The following is an 18,395-nucleotide window of genomic DNA, read 5'->3' as shown; positions in this document are numbered from 1 at the left end:
GTGATAGGAGGACACTGCCCCCTGCTGGTGTGAGGATATGAGGGCCATGATTTAGGACAGTCACCCCTAGTAGTGATAGGAGGACACTGCCCCCTGCTGGTATGAGGATATGGGGGCCATGATTTAGGACAGTCACCCCTAGGAGTGATAGGAGGACACTGCCCCCTGTTGGTGTGAGGATGTGGGGGCCATGGTAGAGGACAGTCACCCCTAGTAGTGAAAGGAGGACACTGCCCCATACTGGTGTGAGGATGTGGGGGCCATGATTTAGGACAGTCACCTCTAGGAGTGATAGGAGGCATAGATCTCTTCCAGGCTAGAGGTGTATCTCATCTTGTATCTCATCTAGTTGGACAGAATGGAGAACAGCTTTGTACATGCAGAGCCATACAGTACAGTGTACACCCCCCTATACTATACACTATACTGCTATACCATCTCCACCAGCGCTATATCACATCCTCATTACTTCAGTAGAGGAAACTTCTGGTGAGATATTTATGTTGGACCAAAACCAAACTTCCCTCATCGTGTCCCGTGTGTCTATGGAGGATTCCGTGTAGTGTCCTTCCTTGTCTCACAGGATTCTTCTAAATCCATTTGTCACATAAACATATTCTACCAAAATTACTGACAAAATTGACAAACTTCAGCTGTCAGGAAGAAATAGAACAGAAAAACAATGTAAATCGCTGAACAAAAATACTATTACTAGAGAAATATCCAGAATCTTCCCGAAATGCCCCTTATAGGGACTCCTGCAGAATCATTCACCCCCTCAATCCCTTATCTGTGTGGCAGATGTTGGTCACTTGATGCAGTCATCCCTGGAAGTGATAGGAGGTCTGATGATGGGGGAGGGCACGCCATGGGACAGGTACCCACTGGAGTGATAGGAAGACACACTGCCCCCTGTTGGTGTAAGGAAATGGGCAGCCATGACATAAGTTATTCATCCCTAGCAGTAATAGGAGGACACACTGCCCCCTGCTGGTGTGATGATATGGGGACCATGGTATAGGGCGGTCACCCCTAGTAGTGATAGGAGGACACACTGCCCCCTGCTGGTGTGATGATGTGGGGGCCATGGTATAGGACAGTCACCCCTAGTAGTGATAGGAGGACACACTGCCCCCTGCTGGTGTGAGGATGTGGGGGCCATGGTATAGGACAGTCACCCCTAGCAGTGATAGGAGGACACACTGCCCCCTGCTGGTGTGATGATGTGGGGGTCATGGTACAGGACAGTCACCCCTAGAAGTCATAGGAGGACACACTGCCCCCTGCTGGTGAGATGATGTAGGAGCCATGGTATAGGACAGTCACCCTTAGCAGTGATAGGAGGACACACTGCCCCCTGCTGGTGTGATGATGTGGGGGCCATGTTTTGGACAGTCACCCCTAGTAGTGATAGGAGGACACACTGCCCCCTGCTGGTGTGAGGATGTGGGGGCCATGGTATAGGACAGTCACCCCTAGAAGTAATAGGAGGACACACTGCCCCCTGCTGGTGTGATGATGTGGGGGCCCTGGTATAGGACAGTCACCCCTAGTAGTGATAGGAGGACACACTGCCCCCTGCTGGTGTGAGGATGTGGGGGCCATGGTAGAGGACAGTCACCCCTAGCAGTGATAGGAGGACACACTGCCCCCTGCTGGTATGAGGATGTGGGGGCCATGGTATAGGACAGTCACCCCTAGTAGTGAAAGGAGGACACAATGCCCCCTGCTGGTATGAGGATGTGGGGGCCATGGTATAGGACAGTCACCCCTAGCAGTGATAGGAGGACACACTGCCCCCTGCTGGTGTGATGACGTGGGGGTCATGGTACAGGACAGTCACCCCTAGAAGTGATAGGAGGACACACTGCCCCCTGCTGGTGAGATGATGTAGGAGCCATGGTAAAGGACAGTCACCCTTAGCAGTGATAGGAGGACACACTGCCCCCTGCTGGTGTGATGATGTGGGGGCCATGTTTAGGACAGTCACCCCTAGTAGTGATAGGAGGACACACTGCCCCCTGCTGGTGTGAGGATGTGGGGGCCATGGTATAGAACAGCACCCCTAGGAGTGATAGGAGGACACACTGCCCCCTGCTGGTGTGATGATGTGGGGGCCATGTTTTGGACAGTCACCCCTAGTAGTGATAGGAGGACACACTGCCCCCTGCTGGTGTGAGGATGTGGGGGCCATGGTATAGGACAGTCACCCCTATAAGTGATAGGAGGACACACTGCCCCCTGCTGGTGTGATGATGTGGGGGCCATGGTATAGGACAGTCACCCCTAGTAGTGATAGGAGGACACACTGCCCCCTGATGGTGTGAGGATGTGGGGGCCATGGTATAGGACAGCACCCCTAGGAGTGATAGGAGGACACACTGCCCCCTGCTGGTGTGAGGATGTGGGGGCCATGGTATAGGACAGTCACCCCTATCAGTGATAGGAGGACACACTGCCCCCTGCTGGCGTGAGGATGTGGGGGCCATGGTATAGGACAGTCATCCCTATCAGTGATAGGAGGACACACTGTCCTCTGCTGGTGTGAGGATGTGGGGGCCATGGTATAGGACAGTCACCCCTAGCAGTGATAGGAGGACACACTGCCCCCTGCTGGTGTGAGGATGTGGGGGCCATGGTATAGGACAGTCACCCCTAGCAGTGATAGGAGGACACACTGCCCCCTGCTGGTGTGATGACGTGGGGGTCATGGTACAGGACAGTCACCACTAGAAGTCATAGGAGGACACACTGCCCCCTGCTGGTGAGATGATGTAGGAGCCATGGTAAAGGACAGTCACCCTTAGCAGTGATAGGAGGACACACTGCCCCCTGCTGGTGTGATGATGTGGGGGCCATGTTTAGGACAGTCACCCCTAGTAGTGATAGGAGGACACACTGCCCCCTGCTGGTGTGAGGATGTGGGGGCCATGGTATAGAACAGCACCCCTAGGAGTGATAGGAGGACACACTGCCCCCTGCTGGTGTGATGATGTGGGGGCCATGTTTTGGACAGTCACCCCTAGTAGTGATAGGAGGACACACTGCCCCCTGCTGGTGTGATGATATGGGGCCATGGTATAGGACAGTCACCCCTAGTAGTGATAGGAGGACACACTGCCCCCTGCTGGTGTGATGATGTGGGGGCCATGGTATAGGACAGTCACCCCTAGTAGTGATAGGAGGACACACTGCCCCCTGCTGGTGTGAGGATGTGGGGGCCATGGTATAGGACAGTCACCCCTATAAGTGATAGGAGGACACACTGCCCCCTGCTGGTGTGATGATATGGGGGCCATGGTATAGGACAGTCACCCCTAGTAGTGATAGGAGGACACACTGCCCCCTGATGGTGTGAGGATGTGGGGGCCATGGTATAGGACAGCACCCCTAGGAGTGATAGGAGGACACACTGCCCCCTGCTGGTGTGAGGATGTGGGGGCCATGGTATAGGACAGTCACCCCTATCAGTGATAGGAGGACACACTGTCCTCTGCTGGTGTGAGGATGTGGGGGCCATGGTATAGGACAGTCACCCCTAGCAGTGATAGGAGGACACACTGCCCCCTGCTGGTGTGAGGATGTGGGGGCCATGGTATAGGACGGTCACCCCTAGTAGTGATAGGAGGACACACTGCCCCCTGTTGGTGTGAGGATGTGGGGGCCATGGTATAGGACAGTCACCTCCAGGAGTGATAGGAGGCATAGATCTCATCCAGGCTAGAGGTGTATCTCATCTTGTATCTCATCTAGTTGGACAGAATGGAGAACAGCTTTGTACATGCAGAGCCATACAGTACAGTGTACACCCCCCTATAGTATACACTATACTGCTATACCATCTCCACCAGCGCTATATCACATCCTCATTACTTCAGTAGAGGAAACTTCTGGTGAGATATTTATGTTGGACCAAAACCAAACTTCCCTCATCGTGTCCCGTGTGTCTATGGAGGATTCCGTGTAGTGTCCTTCCTTGTCTCACAGGATTCTTCTAAATCAATTTGTCACATAAACATATTCTACCAAAATTACTGACAAAATTGACAGGAAGAATAATCTCGCTGGGTCCCAAAATGGCCGATCTATCAAAATATAACACGATGCGGTGCATCCAGTAACGGAACAATACATCCGAATTTCTGAATTCCCACTTTTCTGCAATTTTGTCACAACTAAAATATTGATAAAAATTTTAGTTCTACATCCCCCAAAACATATCAATAAAGATGTCAGCTGGTCCTGCTGGACCTCATGAATCAGGCCCCTCTTAGTACCTGTGCCCCTAAGTGTCCAGTCCCGGAGACAGAAGAGACGCGGCTCATTGTCTTCTGACACCCGACGTCACAGTCGCATCAGGACGAGCAGCGTCCGGCGTCTCTTCTTGGTTTTGTGACTTCTCTGATCTTGTCAGATATTTTTGTTGGACCAGAACCAAACATTCCCCATAATGTGACGTTTGTTTATTCGGGTTTCCTGTGGAAGGTTATAGAACGTCATTGTATCACGTACAGAAGGACAATTCTTCGTAATAGACCAGATAAACAGATGTAATTATAATAATGGAGACCTAGAAGGTTTCGGGGTGACCTTCAGGGTCCCTCTAGTTCACCCGTATTGTTAGCTGGTTAGAGACTATGAAGAGTATACGGGTATATGGTGGGCTCTTTAGGTTTCCCATAGTCTGCACTATAATGGATGTTTATCACGCGCTGGAGCCTAATGTTGAGTCCCGCTCTGAGCGGCTGCAGGAAAGCTCGAGGACAAGACCGATGACACTTCTATTGTCTCCAGAATGTTTGATGGCGGCTGATGATAAGTTGTGACGATTGTTATATTGGGAAATCAAAAATGTGGTGAAGCGCTCCCTAGAGAAACTACCCCTTAAAAAGTATATACACTTACACAACTTTAGAGGGGAACCTGTGCTCAGTCCCACCCTCCCTACTGTACCCAGGGACAGTCTCCTCTCAGCCCTCTCGCACTCATCCCCCCTCTCTTCTGTACCCAAGGACAGTCTCCTCGCAGCCCTCTCACACTCATCCCCCCTCTCTTCTGTACCCAGGGACAGTCTCCTCTCAGCACTCTCACACTCATCCCCCCTCTCTTCTGTACCCAGGGACAGTCTCCTCTCAGCACTCTCACACTCATCCCCCCTCTCTTCTGTACCCAGGGACAGTCTCCTCTCAGCACTCTCACACTCATCCCCCCTCTCTTCTGTACCCAGGGACAGTCTCATCTCAGCACTCTCACACTCATCCCTCCTCTCTTCTGTACCCAGGGACAGTCTCCTCTCAGCACTCTCACACTCATCCCTCCTCTTTTCTGTACCCAGGGACAGTCTCCTCTCAGCACTCTCACACTCATCCCCCCTCTCTTCTGTACCCAGGGACAGTCTCATCTCAGCACTCTCACACTCATCCCTCCTCTCTTCTGTATCCAGGGACGGTCTCCTCTCAGCACTCTCACACTCATCCCTCCTCTCTTCTGTACCCAGGGACAGTCTCCTCTCAGCCCTCTCGCACTCATCCCTCCTCTCTTCTGTACCCAGGGACAGTCTCCTCTCAGCACTCTCACACTCAACCCCCCTCTCTTCTGTATCCAGGGACAGTCTCCTCTCAGCCCTCTCACACTCATCCCTCCTCTCTTCTGTACCCAGGGACAGTCTCCTCTCAACCCTCTAACACTCATCCCCCCTCTCTTCTGTACCCATGGACAGTCTCCTCTCAGCACTCTCACACTCATCCCCCCTCCTTTCTGTACCCAGGGACAGTCTCCTCTCAGCACTCTCACACTCATCCCTCCTCTCTTCTGTACCCAGGGACAGTCTCCTCTCAGCACTCTCACACTCATCCCTCCTCTCTTCTGTACCCAGGGACAGTCTCCTCTCAGCACTCTCACACTCATCCCTCCTCTCTTCTGTACCCAGGGACAGTCTCCTCTCAGCCCTCTCGCACTTATCCCCCCTCTCTTCTGTACCCAGGGACAGTCTCCTCTCAGCACTCTCACAATCATCCCTCCTCTCTTCTGTACCCAGGGACAGTCTCCTCTCAGCACTCTCACAATCATCCCCCTCTCTTCTGTACCCAGTGACAGTCTCCTCTCAGCACTCTCGCACTCATCCCTCCTCTCTTCTGTACCTGGGGAAAGTCTCCTCTCAGCCCTCTCGCACTCATCCCTCCTCTCTTCTGTACCCAGGGACAGTCTCCTCTCAGCACTCTCGCACTCATCCCCCCTCTCTTCTGTACCCATGGACAGTCTCCTCTCAGCACTCTCGCACTCATCCCCCCTTTCTTTTGTACCCAGGGACAGTCTCCTCTCAGCACTCTCACACTCATCCCCCCTCTCTTCTGTACCCAGGGACAGTCTCCTCTCAGCACTCTCACACTCATCCCCCTCTCTTTTGTACCCAGGGACAGTCTCCTCTCAGCAATCTCACACTCATCCCTCCTCTCATCTGTACCCAGGGACAGTCTCCTCTCAGCACTTTCACACTCATCCCCCCTCTCTTCTGTACCCAGTGACAGTCTCCTCTCAGCACTCTCGCACTCATCCCTCCTCTCTTCTGTACCTGGGGACAGTCTCCTCTCAGCCCTCTCGCACTCATCCCCCCTTCCTTTTGTACTAATGAACAGTCTCCTCGTTGCACTCTCACACTCATCCCCCCTCCCTTATGTACCCAGGGACAGTCTCCTCTCAGCACTCTCGCACTCACCCCTCCTCTCTTCTGTACCCGGGGACAGTCACCTCTCAGCACTCTCGCACTCATCCTCCCTCTCTTCTGTACCGGTGGACAGTCTCCTCTCAGCACTCTCGCACTCATCCCTCCTCTCTTCTGTACCTGGGGACAGTCTTCTCTCAGCCCTCTCACACTCATCCCTCCTCTCTTCTGTACCCAGTGACAGTCTCCTCTCAGCACTCTCACACTCATCCCTCCTTTCTTCTGTATCCAGGGACAGTCTCCTCTCAGCACTCTCACACTCATCCCTCCTCTCTTCTGTACCCAGTGACAGTCTCCTCTCAGCACTCTCACACTCATCCCCCCTCTCTTCTGTACCCGGGGACACAGTGGCGTAACTAGTAGTGGCTGGGCCCCATAGCAGATTTCTGCATGGGGCCCCCTTCCCCTTTAAAAGATATATGCAAATTTATACAGACATATACACACATATAAATTTCTACACTCATACATTCACTATCCTATACTCGCATCCACATACATACATGTATACACTCATATGCATACATTTATGTACACAAATACATTTATACACATATATACAAACTCATACAGTATATGCACATCAAATTTGCACACTTACTGTATACTACATACACATTATATACATATCGCATGTATATGTATACTTATAAATACAGTATAAACACAACATATACATACAGTGTTTACATACAGTACATACAGCATTTACACACATACATTTAGTATATATAGCATATAGACACACGTATAGCATGTACACACATACAGCACATGCATACATTCACATTCGCACCATATACAAAAACACACATACAGCATTTATATATTATATATACACACAAGCATAAGCATATATATACACATAGACACACACACACACAAGCATAAGCATATATATACACATAGACACACACACACACACAAGCATAAGCATATATATACACATAGACACACACACACACAAGCATAAGCATATATATACACATAGACACACACACACACACAAGCATAAGCATATATATACACATAGACACACACACACAAGCATAAGCATATATATACACACACAAGCATAAGCATATATATACACATAGACACACACACACACAAGCATAAGCATATATATACACATAGACACACACACACACACAAGCATAAGCATATATATACACATAGACACACACACACAAGCATAAGCATATATATACACACACAAGCATAAGCATATATATACACATAGACACACACACACACAAGCATAAGCATATATATACACATAGACACACACACACACACAAGCATAAGCATATATATACACATAGACACACACACACAAGCATAAGCATATATATACACACACAAGCATAAGCATATATATACACATAGACACACACACACAAGCATAAGCATATATATACACATAGACACACACACACAAGCATAAGCATATATATACACATAGACACACACACACAAGCATAAGCATATATATACACACACAAGCATAAGCATATATATACACACACAAGCATAAGCATATATATATACACACGCACAAACATAAGCATATATACACAAAACACACATATTAGCATATATATACAATCACATGTAAATAATAGTACTTACTTTTTTGATGTCCTGCGTGGCGGCTGAGTAGGCCATCAGCTGGGTGGTTCGGCGTTCGGGCGGGCAGGTGGGTTCGCGGGTGGTTGGCAAGTGCGGGGGGCGGGCGGTTGGCAAGTGCGGGGGGCGGGCGGACGGCAAGTGCGGGGGGCGGGCGGACGGCAAGTGCGGGGGGCGGGCAGCAAGTGCGGGGGGCGGGCGGATGGCAAGTGCGGGGGGCGGGCAGCAAGTGCGGGGGGCGGGCGGATGGCAAGTGCGGGGGGCGGGCGGATGGCAAGTGCGGGGGGCGGGCGGATGGCAAGTGCGGGGGGCGGGCGGATGGCAAGTGCGGGGGGCGGGCGGTTGGCAAGTGTGGGGGGCGGGCAGAAAGTGCACGGGGGCTGCGCGCGCGCGCGGGGATGGTGCGGTGGGGGCGGGCAGTGTGGTCGGAGGTTCCTTGTGCCGGCGGCTGGGAGGGAAGTTCAGTATTCGGGGTGGGTGGTCGGTCCCCTTTGTCGGCCGGCGTATGGGAGGCTGTTTGGGAGGTAGTAGGCGGGTTAGGTACATGCGGCCGTGCGTCCCCGGGCCCCTTAAGTTCACGGGCCCCGTAGCAACCGCTACGGCTGCTACGGTGGTAGTTACGCCACTGCAGGGACAGTCACCTCTCAGCACTCTCGCACTCATCCCCCCTCTCTTCTGTACCCAAGGACAGTCTCCTCTCAGCCCTCTCGCACTCATCCCCCTCTCTTCTGTACCGGGGGATAGTCTCCTCGCAGCCCTCTCACACTCATCCCTCCTCTCTTCTGTACCCAGGGACAGTCTGCTCTCAGCACTCTCACACTCATCCCTCCTCTCTTCTGTACCCAGGGACAGTCTCCTCGCAGCCCTCTCACACTCATCCCCCCTCTCTTCTGTACCAGGGGACAGTCTCCTCTCAGCACTCTCGCACTCATCCCCCCTCTCTTCTGTACCGGGGGACAGTCTCCTCTCAGCACTCTCACACTCATCCCCCCTCTCTTCTGTACCGGGGGACAGTCTCCTCTCAGCACTCTCGCACTCATCCTCCCTCTCTTCTGTACCGGGGGACAGTCTCCTCTCAGCACTCTCACACTCATCCCCCCTCTCTTCTGTACCGGGGGGACAGTCTCCTCTCAGCACTCTCGCACTCATCCCCCCTCTCTTCTGTACCCAGGAACAGTCTCCTCTCAGCACTCTCGCACTCATCCCCCCTCTCTTCTGTACCGGGGGGACAGTCTCCTCTCAGCACTCTCGCACTCATCCCCCCTCTCTTCTGTACCCAGGAACAGTCTCCTCTCAGCACTCTCGCACTCATCCCCCCTCTCTTCTGTACCGGGGGACAGTCTCCTCTTAGCCCTCCTCTACGTATAATATTTAGACACTAGTCTATGTAGATCTTTCTCTCTCTGTCTACTTATATATCTATATAACAATGTAATAGCTTGTAATAAAGTAGATTGAGGGTAAGAACATCCTCACTATTATAACCAGCGGGCATGTGACTTACCACTATGCTTCTGCCAAGGACAAGCTCCACCATTTCCCAGAGAGGTCAGCTCCCTTCTCCACCATTTCCCATAGAGGTCAGCTCCCTGCCCCACCATTTCCCAGAGAGGTCAGCTCCCTGCTCCACCATTAATTTTTTCTGCTGCTGTCAGCTCTGCAAACCCCATTCACCCTGTACTTGCTGCTTTCAGCTACTGTCTCTCCATTAATCGAGTGTCTCCTTTATCAGCTCCTTCATCCAACGTTCACCCCGTGCCTCTGCTGACAGCTGTCCACTTCACCATTCCCCCTGTGTGGCTGCTCTCAGTTCCCTGCTCCTTCATTCACAATGAATTCTTTCTTCTCCTTCTCCTCCGTTCACCCTGTGCCACTGCCATCAGCTCCCGAATTTACCATTGACCCTTTGCCTCTGCTGTCAGCTCCCTACTCCCCCATTGACCCTTTGCCTCTGCTGCCAGCTCCCTGCTCCACCATTGACCCTTTGCCTCTGCTGTCAGCTCCCTGCTCCTCCATTGACCCTTCATGTCTTCATAGAAAAGCCCCTCAGCCTTCAGGGAGATGTGTCGGACCTGATGATGCTCTGGGGCTTGAAACCAGAAGGTTGTGGAGAACAAGATGGATCCAACTATTATGAAATCCTAAGAGAACACTTCCTGTCTCTTTCATCAAAAGGGCAATAATTCCAGGAATTCCTCAAAGTGGGAGGAGTCCATCCCCATAACCGGACATGACCTCTGGTGGGGTGCGAAGTTAGTAACTGCTCCTCCACATCCATCTACAGTATTATCAGGCTGTTCTGGGGTCTCCGGTATTATTAGAAGCCGGGAGGCCATTGTCCATGAGGAAGGAGCTTCTCGAGAACAAAACGTATGTGTTCTGGTCGTTCCCCGATACATAATATCCATGGCCTCTGGCACGCGGCTTTCTGTGGACTTGGGGAGGATTATTCTTATAATTATGTAAGTATTGTATGAAGAATATTCTCTTTTCCCATTGATACAATTTTAATACTTCTTTCCTTTCCCTCTGACGTTGCGATCACACGTAGCGTTTGTGTTGTATTTTGAAACGTAATTCAATGGCTTGGGGAAGAGCTTGAGAACCTCCCGGGTACGGAGGCCATCCACTCAGGTACCAAAGGGCATCCAGCTGCCCCCAAGCCCAAACAGACCACGCCCCGGTGGGGGATGTTGTACATTATAATAACATTGGGTTTCTATAACTGTTATGTTAACATGCTGTAAAGACATGTTAACACAAAGGTAAGTATTATTTGCATTTGATATGACTCCAGCCACTATTCACTGCAGGAGACAGAGGTGGTAACACGTGGCTCATTGTCCTGTGTCTGACCACAGGAGACCCGACGTCACAGCCGCCCCAGGACAAGCCGCGGCCGCCGCCTCTTCATGAGGTTTCTCATATATTGTGAGATCTTCCAGTGGGAGTAAAAGCAAATATTCCCCACAATGTTACGTTGGTTTATTCCGCTTTTGTGTGGAGCGTTTCTGGTGTCATGTACACAAGAACAATTCTTCTTACAAACCAGATAAACAAATGTAATGAAGATAATGAACCTCCAGCTCGGCCACCACCCAAATGTACAACCAGAAGAATGTGAATGTCAGAGAACAACACAAATGACAACAATGGGAAAAGAAGTTTCTCCAGATTGCATGAGGGGAACCTGCGAGGGGTCTGTGGACTGGGATACTGTGATGTCATGCTGCTGAGACCCCGTATACATAGACCTCGGAATAGACGTGGAAACATAGGGTCTCCAGTATGATCAGTCTGTTCTGGCTTCTCCAGTATTATTAGTCTGTCCTGGGGTCTCCAGTATTATTAGTCTGCTCTGGGGTCTCCAGTATTATTAGTCTGCTCTGGCTTCTCCAGTATTATTAGTCTGTTCTGGGGTCTCCAGTATTATTAGTCTGCTCTGGAGTCTCCAGTATTATCAGTCTGCTCTGGGGTCTCCAGTATTATCAGTCTGCTCTGGGGTCTCCAGTATTATTAACCTGATCTGGGGTCTTCAGTATTATTAGTCTGTTCTGGGGTCTCCAGTATTATTAGTCTGCTCTGGGGTCTCCAGTATTATCAGTCTGCTCTGGGGTCTCCAGTATTATCAGTCTGTTCGGGGGTCTCCAGTATTATTAGTCTGCTCTGGGGTCTTCAGTATTATAAGTCTACCCTGGGGTCTCCAGTATTATCAGACTGTTCTGGGGTCTCCAGTATTATTAGTCTGCCCTGGGGTCTCCAGTATTATCAGTCTGTTCGGGGGTCTCCAGTATTATTAGTCTGCCCTGGGGTCTCAAGTATTATCAGTCTGTTCGGGGGTCTCCAGTATTATTAGTCTACCTTGGGGTCTACAGTATTATCAGTCTGCTCTGGGGTCTCCAGTATTATCAGTCTGCTCTGGGCTCTCCAGTATTATCAGTCTGTTCTGGGGTCTCCAGTATTATTAGTCTGCTCTGGGGTCTTCAATATTATTAGTCTGCTCTGGGGTCTCCAGTTCTATTAGTCTGCTCTAAGGTCTTCAGTATTATTAGTCTGTTCTGGGTTCTCCAGTATTATTAGTCTGCCCTGGGGTCTCCAGTATTATTAGTCTGCCCTGGGGTCTCCAGTATGATCAGTCTGCTCTGGGGTCTCCAATATTATTAGTCTGTTCTGGGGTCTCCAGTATTATTAGTCTGCCCTGGGGTCTCCAGTATTATCAGTCTGCTCTGGGGTCTCCAGTATTATCAGTCTGCTCTGGGGTCTCCAGTATTATCAGTCTGTTCTGGGGTCTCCAGTATTATCAGTCTGTTTGGGGGTCTTCAGTATTATTAGTCTGCTCTGGGGTCTCCAGTATTTTAAGTCTGCTCTGGGCTCTCCAGTATTATCAGTCTGCTCTGGGGTCTCCAGTATTTTAAGTCTACTCTGGGGTCTCCAGTATAATCAGTCTGTTCTGGGGTCTCCAGTACTATTAGTCTGCTCTGGGATCTCCAGTATAATCAGACTGCTCTGGGGTCTCCAGTATTATTAGTCTGTTCTTGGGTCTCCAGTATTATTAGTCTGCTCTGGGGTCTCCAGTATTATTAGTCTGCTCTGGGGTCTCCAGTATTATCAGTCTGTTCTGGGGTCTCCAGTATTATCAGTCTGTTTGGGGGTCTTCAGTATTATTAGTCTGCTCTGGGGTCTCCAGTATTATCAGTCTGCTCTGGGGTCTCCAGTATTTTAAGTCTACTCTGGGGTCTCCAGTATGATCAGTCTGTTCTGGGGTCTCCAGTACTATTAGTCTGCTCTGGGATCTCCAGTATAATCAGACTGCTCTGGGGTCTCCAGTATTATCTGTCTGTTCTGGGGTCTCCAGTATGATCAGTCTGTTCTGGGGTCTCCAGTACTATTAGTTTGCTCTGGGATCTCCAGTATAATCAGACTGCTCTGGGGTCTCTTGTATTATTAGTCTGTTCTGGGGTCTCCAGTATTATCAGTCTGCTCTGGAGTCTTCAGTATTATCAGTCTGCTCTGGGGTCTCCAGTATTATCAGTCTGCTCTGGGGTCTCCAGTATAATCAGTCTGCTCTGGGTTCTCCAGTATTATCTGTCTGTTCTGGGGTCTCCAGTATTATCTGTCTGTTCTGGGGTCTCCAGTATTATCAGATTGCTCTGGGATCTCCGGTATTATTAGTCTGTTCTGGGGTCTCCAGTATTATCAGTCTGCTCTGGGGTCTCTAGTCATATCAGTCTGTTCGGGGGTCTCCAGTATTATTAGTCTGCTCAGGGGTCTAGAGTATTATTAGTCTGCTCAGGGGTCTCCAATATTATCAGTCTGTTTTGGGGCCTCCAATATTATCAGTCTGCTCTGAGGTCTCCAGTATTATTAGTCTGGTCTGGGGTCTCCAGTAATATTAGTCTGGTCTGGGGTCTCCAGTATTATTAGTCTGTTCTGGGGCTTCCAGTATTATTAGTCTGTTTTGGGGTCTCCAGTTTTATTAGTCTGTTCTGGGGCCTCCAGTATCATCAATCTGTTCTGGGGTTTCAGGGATAATTAGTCTGCTCTTGTGTCTCCAGTTTTATCAGTCTGCTCTATGGTCTCCAGTATTATGAGTCTGTTTGGGGGTCTCCAGTATTATAAGTCTGCTCTGGGGTCTCCAGTATTATCAGTCTGCTCTGGGGTCTCCAGTATTATCAGTCTGCTATGGGCTCTCCAATATTATCAGTCTGCTCTGGGGTCTCCAGTATTTTAAGTCTACTCTGCGGTTTCCAGTATGATCAGTCTGTTCTGGGGTCTACAGTATAATCAGACTGCTCTGGGCTCTCCAGTATTATTAGTGTCACAGTCTATGGGGATTAGTCCCTTAGGACTAAGTAAGTGGACTCCCTGGACCACCGCGGGAGATAACAACCTTAGCCACACCCGGGAGCGGAGTCTAAGTGAACTCCTGGTCTTCGCCAGAGCCCGCCGCAAAGCGGGATGGACTTGCTGCGGCGGGGAGTCACCAGGTCGCTTCACGGGTGCGACTAGGCCCACGGTGGCAGCCAAGGTAGGGACAAGGGGACCACAGATGGCAGGCAGGACCACGGGAAGGCAGGCAGGCAGGACCACGGGAAGGCAGGCAGGACCACGGGAAGGCAGGCAGGACCACGGGAAGGCAGGCAGGCAGGACCACGGGAAGGCAGGCAGGCAGGACCACGGGAAGGCAGGCAGGCAGGACCACGGGAAGGCAGGCAGGCAGGACCACGAGAAGGCAGGCAGGCAGGACCACGGACACCTGGACCACCACAGGACAACACGAAACAAGGGGACACCATGGAACACAGGAAACCGGGAATACGGAAACTCAGAAGCGTCTTGAAACGCTCAAGAAGGCTTTCTCCTCAGAAGAATGAACTGAAGATCCGGCAGGGGATGCTGGGAGTCGCCAGGCTATATAGCCGAGCCTGGAATGCCAGAGCCAATAAGGAGGACGCTGGCCCTTTAAGGCTGGGAGAAGTCCGCGCGTGCTCCCTCTAGTGGCAGGAGCACGCGACTGCATGGAAGAAGCATGCGGCCTACACACTGGGAGCAAGAGTGCAGGCCGGAGCCTGGAGAGGTAAGTGAGAGCTGGGGAGCGGGGACCGCGGCAGCAGGCACGGGTACACCCTCAATCCGTACCGAGGATCGTGGGTGTAACCGTGACAGTACCCCCCCCCCTTAGGGCCCCTCTTCTCTTCTTCTTCAGCCCGCTGTTCTTCTTTCTTCGCCTCCTCCAATTCTTCTTGGTGATTAGACACCTTAGGAGGAGAGAAGGCACCGGGAAGACTTGGGAAGCAGGCTGGGTCGGCTCTAGGCACACTGGAGCAGCCGTGGCAAGCTGCGGAGTCTGGGGCGCCACTGGAGCAGCCGTGGCAAGCTGCGAAGTCTGGGGCGCCACTGGAGCAGCCGTGGCAAGCTGCGGAGTCTGGGGCGCCACTGGAGCAGCCGTGGCAAGCTGCGGAGTCTCTGGAGCAGCCGTGGCAAGCTGCGGAGTCTGGGACGCCACTGGAGCAGCCGGACCACGGGAAGGCAGGCAGGACCACGGGAAGGCAGGCAGGCAGGACCACGGACACCTGGACCGCCACAGGACAACACGAAACAAGGGGACACCACGGAACACAGGAAACCGGGAATACGGAAACTCAGAGGCGTCTTGAAACGCTCAAGAAGGCTTTCTCCTCAGAAGAATGAACTGAAGATCCGTCAGGGGATGCTGGGAGTCGCCAGGCTATATAGCCGAGCCTGGAATGCCAGAGCCAATAAGGAGGACGCTGGCCCTTTAAGGCTGGGAGAAGTCCGCGCACGCTCCCTCTAGTGGCAGGAGCACGCGACTGCATGGAAGAAGCATGCGGCCTACACACTGGGAGCAAGAGTGCAGGCCGGAGCCTGGAGAGGTAAGTGAGAGCTGGGGAGCGGGGACCGCGGCAGCAGGCACGGGTACACCCTCAATCCGTACCGAGGATCGTGGGTGTAACTGTGACAGTACCCCCCCCACCTTAGGGCCCCTCTTCTCTTCTTCTTCAGCCCACTGGGGCGCCACTGGAGCAGCCGTGGCAAGCTGCGGAGACTGGGGCGCCACTGGAGCAGCCGTGGCAAGCTGTGGAGTCTGGGGCGCCACTGGAGCAGCCGTGGCAAGCTGCGGAGTTTGGGGCGCCACTGGAGCAGCCGTGGCAAGCTGAGGAGTCTGGGGCGCCACTGGAGCAGCCGTGGCAAGCTGCGGAGTCTGGGGCGCCACTGGAGCAGCCGTGGCAAGCTGCGGAGTCTCTGGAGCAGCCGTGGCAAGCTGCGGAGTCTGGGACGCCACTGGAGCAGCCGTGGCAAGCTGCGGAGACTGGGGCGCCACGGGAGCAGCCGTGGCAAGCTGCAGAGTCTCTGGAGCAGCCGTGGCAAGCTGCGGAGGCTGGAGAGTCTCTGGAGCAGCCACGGGAAGCTGCGGAGGCTGGAGAGTCTCTGGAGCAGCATTGGCAAGCTGCGGAGCCACTGGAGCAGCTGCGGGGAGCTGAGCAGCCACTAGAGCAGCTGCAGGGAGCTGCGGAGGCTGGAGAGTCTCTGGAGCAGCATTGGCAAGCTGCGGAGCCACTGGAGCAGCTGCGGGGAGCTGAGGAGCCACTGGAGCAGCTGCGGGGAGCTGCGGAGCCACTGGAGCAGCTGCGGGGAGCTGCGGAGCCACTGGAGCAGCTGCGGGAAGCTGTGGAGTCACGGGAGCAGCTCTGGGAAGCTGCGGAGGCTTGAGCGCCGCTGGTGCAGCTCTGGGAAGCTGCGGAGGCTTGGGCGCCGCTGGAGCAGCTCTGGGAAGCTGCGGAGACACTGGAGACCCTGGAACCATGCAGGACAGATGAGGTGATCGAACTTGAGGTGGTTCAAATCTGGACTGGATTTTTGCCAGGAACTTAGTAAGAGTAACCATGTCCAGGTCACCACTATCCCATAGAGGAGTAGCCCAGTCCAGCGCCTCTCCAGTGAGCAAAGAAAAAACACATGCCAACTTAGTGCGTTCGGGGGTGGACTGGGAGGACGTCAGCTTGATGTATAACGAGCACTGGACGACAAAACTCCTGCAAAAATTGGGGTTGCCATCAAATTTGTTTGGCATCAAAAAATCTGATCCAGAGTTTGCTGCCGAAAAACATGGCTGTGGGACAGAAACAACAGGAGGAGTCACATGAGCCTGCTGCTGGGAGGTAATAAACCGCAGGGTGGCAGCGAGTTTATCCAAGAGTTCTTTTTGCGTAGCAATCTCTTGGGCCTGCTGGGCAATAGTGCTGGGAAAGTCACCCAGAAGCTGGTACGGATCCTCGACACAGTCCATGGCTTTTGCAGGATACAAGACCTTGGCGAAGTCCATGGCCGGATCTTACTGTCACAGTCTATGGGGATTAGTCCCTTAGGACTAAGTAAGTGGACTCCCTGGACCACCGCGGGAGATAACAACCTTAGCCACAACCGGGAGCGGAGTCTAAGTGAACTCCAGGTCTTCGCCAGAGCCCGCCGCAAAGCGGGATGGACTTGCTGCGGCGGGGAGTCACCAGGTCGCTCTACGGGTGCGACTAGGCCCACGGTGGCAGCCAAGGTAGGGACAAGGGGACCACAGATGGCAGGCAGGACCACGGGAAGGCAGGCAGGCAGGACCACGGGAAGGCAGGCAGGCAGGACCACGGGAAGGCAGGCAGGCAGGACCACGGGAAGGCAGGCAGGCAGGACCACGGGAAGGCAGGCAGGCAGGACCACGGGAAGGCAGGCAGGCAGGACCACGGACACCAGGACCGCCACAGGACAACACGAAACAAGGGGACACCACGGAACACAGGAAACCGGGAATACGGAAACTCAGAGGCGTCTGGAAACGCTCAAGAAGGCTTTCTCCTCAGAAGAATGAACTGAAGATCCGGCAGGGGATGCTGGGAGTCGCCAGGCTATATAGCCGAGCCTGGAATGCCAGAGCCAATAAGGAGGACGCTGGCCCTTTAAGGCTGGGAGAAGTCCGCGCGCGCTCCCTCAAGTGGCAGGAGCACGCGACTGCATGGAAGAAGCATGCGGCCTACACGCTGGGAGCAAGAGTGCAGGCCGGAGCCTGAAGAGGTAAGTGAGAGCTGGGGAGCGGGGACCGCGGCAGCAGGCACGGGTACACCCTCAATCCGTACCGAGGATCGTGGGTGTAACCGTGACAATTAGTCTGTTCTGGGGTCTTCAGTATTATTAGTCTGTTCTGGGGTCTCCGGTATTATTATTCAGTTCTAGTGTCTACCGTATTATCAATCTGTTCTGGGGTCTCCAGTATTATCAATCTGTTATGGGGTCTACAGTTTTATCAGTCTGTTCTGGGGTCTCCAGTATTATCAGTCTGTTCTGGGATCTACAGTATTATCAGTCTGCTCTGGGGTCTTCAGTACTATCAGTCTGCTCTGGGGTCTCCAGTATTATCAGTCTGTTCTGGCTTCACTAGTATTATTAGTCTGCTCTGGTTTCTCTAGTATTATCAGTCTGTTCTGGGGTTTCAAGTATCATTAGTCTGCTCTGGGGTCTCCAATATTATCAGTCTGTTCTG

The sequence above is a fragment of the Engystomops pustulosus genome, unplaced genomic scaffold (genome assembly GCF_040894005.1).
Source record: "Engystomops pustulosus unplaced genomic scaffold, aEngPut4.maternal MAT_SCAFFOLD_122, whole genome shotgun sequence".
Lineage (NCBI taxonomy): Eukaryota > Metazoa > Chordata > Amphibia > Anura > Leptodactylidae > Engystomops > Engystomops pustulosus.
This window is presented reverse-complemented; position numbering follows the sequence as displayed.